The sequence below is a fragment of the Malurus melanocephalus genome, unplaced genomic scaffold (assembly GCF_030028575.1).
Source record: "Malurus melanocephalus ecotype Western Australia unplaced genomic scaffold, MMel_1.1 scaffold_118, whole genome shotgun sequence".
Classification (NCBI taxonomy): domain Eukaryota; kingdom Metazoa; phylum Chordata; class Aves; order Passeriformes; family Maluridae; genus Malurus; species Malurus melanocephalus.
The window spans coordinates 422,293-430,048 of NW_026623350.1; positions in this window are offsets into that span (position 1 = coordinate 422,293).

Consider the following 7,756-nt stretch of genomic DNA (forward strand, 5'->3'; position numbering starts at 1 on the left):
CTCTCTGACATGCTTCTTCTTTATCTGATTAGCTCTAGACATAAGAGACATATCAAGGCAGCCCAAAGCAGTTTAGAACTAAACATGCCTCCAGGGAGGTTGGTGCTGAAATGTTGACTGAACAACTTTTGGCACCCAGCTTTGAGTAGGTCCTCACAGTACTCCTGTACAATCAAGGGAGAAAGAGGGAGGTGTTCTGATGAGTGACTCAAGCACTTAAGTTAGGACTCTACGTCCCAACACACCCWGAGAGGAAGCAGCTAATTTAGACAAAGCAACTGTGAATTCAAAGTGTGTGCCAACTSTGTCTGCAGCATTATTGTACCCACAAGGTTCGAACATGCTTCTTTCCCTAAGCAAGACAGTTTTTCCCTTGAGTGAACAGATACTGCTTATGTAAAATCTTATATTCACCAGAGACACCAGTGAGAAACACAGAGAAGATGCATTTCCAAGTAATTTCTTAGAATTAACTGCAAATGGTTCTCATGTCTCTTAATGAATCTTCCCCTTTCCAGCAAGTGTCCTGCTCTAGTGCTCATTATAATAAAGGAAGGAATTATTAAAAAGATGAACGTCAAGTAAAAAACCCAAAACAAACCCAAACTGGTGAATCTCACAGTTGKGTTTAAATATTTCACAACATTTCTGATATTATGTTAACATATTTTAACTTTGATTTTTTTGTTTGATCTTGGTATCTAGCATTAGGTAACTAAATCCACATCTATACAAAACTGCATAAAAGATGCAGGGAAACTAAAATGCTTTTCCATCTCTATCTAGGGTGAGAATTTCTGCTACTTTTAAATACCAGGATATGCTTATGTAGATCCCTAAATAATGACCTAATTATCTAATGTTAGGAAYGCATGACTAAAAAAAGCTTGACTCTGTTCCAAATGGAAGCTTTTCTTGGGCAAAATGCAGTGCTTAAACTTTGTTTAGAGGTGCATGGCCTTCTTCTAGTCAATACTCTATGCCTGTTCCCTTCCTTGAGAGATCARCTTATGGAGAAATAAAGCAACAGTGTCCTTGTGGTGTTTTAGACWAACCTGGTTGATGGTTTTGCCTTAAAAGAGTTCTTTTTAAGATGACTGTGATATTGCAAAATCATGATAGAGTCTGGGGAAGTTTAAAACAGAAGACAAAGCTTGATTTAAAAACAAAGTTTCCTCTTTTAAAAGTAGTTCCCCATGAAAGACAGATCTCTCTTTCAATTAATTTGATGAAAAGTCTCYTTCTCCTATTCACCTTTAAAGGGTGGAGAGATAGTAGACAGCAGAGAGGTGATGTAGCTCCTGAACACAGCAAACTGGCAAGCTCAGAGAGAAGCACCTAAGCTACCTGGGTTGAAATTCAGTGCCCAGCTAGGAAGAACATGGGTTTGGATYTAGATGGCAAACCACAAGCCAGGACAGTACCACTGACAACAGTAGGGTGACACATTGCTATATGAAGCAGAGGCCATCCTTAGATKGTATTATTCAGATGGAATAATTTTTTACCRAACGAACTCTCAAGACACWGTCCTTAGCTTGATGGAGAACACAMTGCACAAGATCTGTTGGAGAATCTTGAGTTGAAAACCCCATTTTACAAAAAGTATTTCTATAAAGATTAACAAAGACCAAAGAACCCTCTGTAGATGTGCCAAACTCCAGTTAGGGAACAATGTCAAAAGMAAGTCATGGGAGAGAGCTAAAAGAATTAAATCCTTACAAAGGGCTAGGAAAACATGAAGAATACCATAGCTGAAGCAAAGAGACAGTCTGAAACACAGCAAAAAGAAGGTAATAGAAAGATGAACTCAGAGAAATATACAAACACAATTACAGTAGGCCAGAAAAAAAGGGGGAAAACAACTAGGCAAGGTAACCAAACTACTAAATCATTTTTCTTTACATCAGCTAGGAGCAAAAGCTTGCTAGAAAGTCTAAAGGGACAACTGATGGCCAAGGTACAACATGAATGCTCAAAAGACAGAAGGATTTYACAGAAAAGGTAAGTTAGGCTTTTTGCATTAAGATTCATTGATGATAAAATTGGGAAGAACTTTATGCAGGAATCTTCTCTGAGAAACTCAGTGAAGATCTGTTCAAAGTGAAAATAACAGCAGACAAGGTCAAAATGATTTCACCAAGACAGAATAAAGACTAACAAAGCACCAGGACTAAATGGGATTCAGTGAAGAGCCCTATAATGCRGCACTGTAGAAAGGACCACTTGAATTTGGACTTGTCTTGGAGACTAGAGGGTAGTAAATGTGACACAATTTAAAAAAATTACAATTTTGTGGCAATCCAGAAAACTTACTTCTGCACAAAAAAAACCATAGTAGGAATTATAGGCCAGCATGTGAAAAGCCAGCATAGCTTCTGTAGATGAAATTTGCTGCAGAAAATGCAGAAAAGAGTGATTGCTGCAGTCTTGAYGGATTTAATTAATGCTATTGACAACATCTGTTACTGAACATTTTAAGAAAATAAAGAAGTTGTGAAATAAAATGGAAGGTCCTGCCATTGACTAAAATGCAAAAGGGAGGGAAGAGAATATTTAGTTCTTGTATCTATGCACTCAGGAGCTGGGGGCTGATATGGAATAGAGGCTGACAAACCCCTGTGCGGTATAGGAAAGTTGGGGGGTGAGGGGAGAGGGGTAGAGCAAGAGTGAGCTCTGCTGCTGAATGYCTCTTCCAGAACAGGCCTAGATGGACATAAACTGCAGTTTGTGGGAGCTGGGGTCAAACCAAACAGAAAGTAGTGGTTTTTTAACTTATGAAATGGTAAATCTGAGGAACTGCTTGTCAGAGATGTTTCTATTTATGTAGRAGTTTGCAAGAGTATGATTTCAGGAGAGACTGAACAAGCAATTATTAGAGGGAAATATTTAATACAAAAACCTCTCAGTCTCACAAAATTCTCACAGATYTAAATGGCCACAGATTGGGAGAGTATGAAGCTGCAGGAGATGCAGCATCACATTAAATTGCAATTTTTTTTTCCTTGGGTATCTGCGTAAAGCTATTGCTTAATACAGACTACTGTGCTCAGTAGAGCACTGGCCTCTTGGCTTATTTAAAATATTTAGAAGTCTCTCAAGTAAGAGTTAATAAATAAACTGCAGTAGATGATCTTCTTGTTGTCATACCAGCTGCAAACCCTCAAATTCTTGAGGCATGACAAAAGGATGGCAGCAGATTCCATGTTTGGGGTGTAGGAGTAGAAGAGAATTTTTCTGGATTTATTCCCACCTTCACTTCTGCAGAGTAGAACACCAGCCCTGCTGCAGGCAGTGCCAGTATCACCATTGTTAACTAACACCAGTAACATAATTTTACCACTTATATCTGTGCTATTGCACTTGGCATGTAGCTTGTTTAAAATGTTTACAATAGACTTGAGAAAAGTATAATAATGTAGCATTAGTATTTCCTTCAGATGATCTGAGAATAGAAACCTTTAGATTTAAACCAAAACATAAAAAACGTACGTAATGTATCTGAGACTTCTGAATGCATAAAAGAGACACATCCTGGTTCAGCTGAATTATCTGTATGGAATAAGTTTAATAATAAAGAGAAACAAGTCTAAAAAATCTAGATATTAAAGGTTTAAATTTTAAAGCTTAAATATTAAAAGTCAAATTCCTTGTCTGAGAACATAACAGTTTACTGTGCTTGAAGCAGCTGACATTGACCTCTATCCTTGGCTTTYTCCCTCTCCCTCTCACTTTGTAAATGGAAAACAACTTGTTTACACTTCTTTCCAGAGCTGCATTCCCTCTAGAATACCACTGTTGTCAGAAGCCAGAATTTATAGTGATTGGTTTGCTATTGGCTGTCCTGTCAGACAGACTACTTGAATCCCTTATGGATAAATTACAAGAACCTGCAAGTCATGCATGCTTCAAATTTACAGCAGCGTGTATCTCCCTAAAGATAGAGTAAGGGAAAAAGAACCTCCGGTGCAGGAATGCACCCCATTTACACCATCTCTGTGATGCTTGCACTCAGGGGCCAAGCAACAGAATAGGATCTTCCAGTTTCCTCTCCTCCCTTCTGATATTGTACCTCTGCCTAGTCTGAGTACCCCTACAGTCTCATTAGGACCACAGGAGTTGGAATCACCTGCTTGGTAGGATCAAGCCAGTTTCACCACACTGACACTTCTTCAACAAGCTTCGATATCTGTGACATTAAAACTGAAGCTCCTGCTTGTCTCAGAATTCCAGATCCTAAAGGAATTACTAAGGTATATGAATATAGCAATAGCTTCTCTAAACCAGACTGAATAAACAGATAATTTCTGCTGATACAAATTTGAAATCAAAGGTCAGGGTATCTTATCACCCTTTTCTGATAAAAACATCAAATTTACCATTGGTGTGTCTTGATGTTGCAAACTAATTCTGTGGGTGTATTTCTGTACTTATGTAAGTGATTACATTAAAGTAAAYAGAAAGTTTGGAAGTACTTCAGAGAAAGGTATTTACTTGAAAAATGGCTTGTATGTTCATACTCTGTTGAATCTACTCAAACTGAGTCCTACTATTCCCACACCACTATGCAAAYATACAGCTCAAAATAAATGAAAAAAACAGATGTTCCTAGCTTACCAAATTACAGTACAYGATATTTTAGACATTATTTACAGTTCAGTATTAATAATTGAAAATAAGCACTRTGTGGATCCATGTAATGTATTTCACATATACTCATCCACATGGAAACCGTTATGTACTGCATGCATGACCTACATGTATGTAAATCTTGAAGGTCCAAAATAGCAATGATTCAATTAYATCTACTTTCCAGTACCTTTATTTTTTATTTTCTATGTCCTTATGGTACAGTGGATAACTCCAAGGAAATTGCAGTTTACTGCAAACTGATGTTACAGCTATCTAACCTTCTGTTAGGATAATATAAGACATCACATAAATGGCCTTTTGCTTAAAAAAATTGCACATTATTTTTTCAAATACTAAATCAAACAGTAGAAAAAATGGTCATTGAGTAAGGCTGATTGGTATCTCTTGCATAACGGGCTGCATGTTCCAATTCCACTACCTTCATCACAACCACAAAGTTGTGCAAGGATGAGGTGCTGATGTGGGAGACAGTGGGCACAAAATAGAAGATAAAAAAGAGGCATCAGGTGTCATGATTACACTCTAGTTCCCTACATATGCAAACATTCATGGACTTTAGTCACCCCGATAYTCACTGCTGACATTTCTTCCTCCTCAGTTATTGGTTCCTATAGTTTAAAAAAGCACACAAGTTATTTTAATACATTTGATGAAAATTAACCATATGACTAAAAACCAATCACCTGGCACTAAAAAATTAGTTTCTCCTTAAGAAAGGATAAAGCCCTGGTTCTAGCATCAACACCACTCCAATTCCATAGCTTCAGTTACTCAAACTTACTTGACTGTACTTATCTACAAAAGTTTATTGTAAAGTCAGTGGAAAATGTGGAGACACCAGAGCACTGAACACTACACCAATATTACTGCACCCCTGGCAGTTATTTTTCCAGTAATATTGAGAAATTTTATTATGACTAAATGTAGTAAAATTGCTGCCTTCAGCAGTCAAAAAAAAAAMMCCCAAACTAACACCTAAGGCCACGCTCCACAAAAAAGAGTTTGTGCATGGATTAACTGAACAGGACTGTGGCAAAGCAAAACTCTCGAGACAGCAAGAACAGAAAAAAGGGAGTATTTAAAACCACAGTTTAAGCTTTTCTTCATCCTTTCAAAAGAAGGAAATGCATTCCTTTTATTGACTGAAACACTGCATGGTTAGATTTGCTTCACTTAAATGTTCCCACAGATCTGACTGTGGGGTGTATGTCCGCAGTAACCACCAAATCACCAGAAGTTTCAGTCCTCCAGGATCTTGTGAAAGGTCAGCAGATATACAGAACTGAAAGAGATCTGTGAACTTTCCCCTTGSTAAGAAAGCGCTAGAGTAATGGAATATTGCAAATAGCTGTGGTTTGGCAAAATCCAAGAGTATGCTGTGCTACACACAAGCCAGTAAGGGAAGTATCCAATGGAGAGCGTGATTTAAAAAATTACAAGCCATAGGCAAAACAATTTCTTAGCCAGTGTATCTTGTATCTCTGTGTGCTSAAAACCCCATTTTATTGACAAAAAAACATGCAGTGAAGTCAGGCTTATCTACTAACTGAATGTCTTCTGCACTGCACTAGGTCAGATTTTGACATTTTCCTAGCTTTGAGTTGTGCATTTGGTGGTGGTGGGGGGGGGTGGGGGTGGGGGTGGAAATAAGCTACAAGGACCTCTGTCCAGATCTCTGGCCTGTGCTCACTGGCAAAAATATAACACACTTAAGAGATTACCCAATCTCTGCACCTCCTAGGAAGAAATGAGAAATAGATCTTCCTTGCCCTTGTCCTGCTGGTTTTGGCTTACCGGACTTTTTAGAAGGCACCTAGATGTTTTGATAAGTAGTGTCGGATTTTCAAAAGCAATGCCTGCTTGCTCTCAAATCAAAGATACCATTCCTTCATCCTGAAGCTAGTGTTGCTATCTAAACATCATCACTGCACTCAGTCCAATGTAGGGTTGCTTTATAACAGTAACCTGCTTTATTTAACGCAGTATTTGCCGAGTTACTGGGAAGCAGGTRGCCTCACTCTCCATTTCTAGAGAAAACCTGGGCTCCCCAGCATTCCTATAAATGCCTAGTATCACACTTAAAAAACTACTCTTACAAGCACATCCTAAACTATATAATATCTTATATAGTATACTTATACTATCTTATATACTATATCATCTACTTTATCRTATACTATTTTATAGTTACCTTAGTACTACATTTTCAAAGTGTAAAAGGACCGGAGTGTTTAAATACTCTGATCCTCCCCCTGCAATTTCACATACAGTACCTTTTCCAAACAAGTGAAGCAACAGAAATAAGAAATTACGAAAAGAGAAAAATAAAGCAGCAAGACAACTGCCTTTACTGTTGATTCCTTCGTGTGAAATTAGCCGGGATTTGCTGCAGGGGCCCGACTCGGCCGGGGTTATTTTAGGCTAATAACGCTGCYAGTGCACAATACCGGTTTCCTCTCGGCGAGAGGACAGGAAATAAATTACGCGCAGAGTGCAGGCGCTGCCCCGGAGACGCCGAGCAGCCCGGCTCCCTCCCACGGCCGCCCGGCCGATTTCCGACCCGGGGCTGCCCGAGGCCACCGGCCCGGCTGCGCCCATCCCCTCCCGCGTCGCTCCCGCACCGGGCCCCCCCGCGCCGGCGTTACAGCTCCTCCAGCCCCGGGGAGGGCCGGCGGGTGCCGGGTGTGACGCGCTGCCCGCCCCGCCGGGGCTGCCGCGGGACCCGAGCTCTCCCCAGCGCCGCCGCCCTCCGTCCGCTCCCCCCGCGCCGCTGGCGAGGCCGGGGCCGGAGGCGGCGCCTGCTCCGCAGGGCAGGCGGAAGGAAAGGGCCGGCCGCAGCCTCGGGCGAGCCGGCGCGCTGCAGGGCCGAGCTCCGCTGAGCCGCCGAGCGTCAGGGGATCAACCGTGCGGCCGGAGCCCAGCGCCAGGAGACCTGCCCTGAACCCGGGCCGAGCGTCGGGGGACCCGCCGTGAACCCAGGCCGAGCGGCAAGAACCCCGTGCTGCTGCCACCGCTGCGACCGCGCCCCGAGCTATAGCGGTYGCGGCCGGGGCGGTGGTGCTGAGCGGCCGGGCCGCTGGCGGTGYCGGTGCCGCCCCGCTCG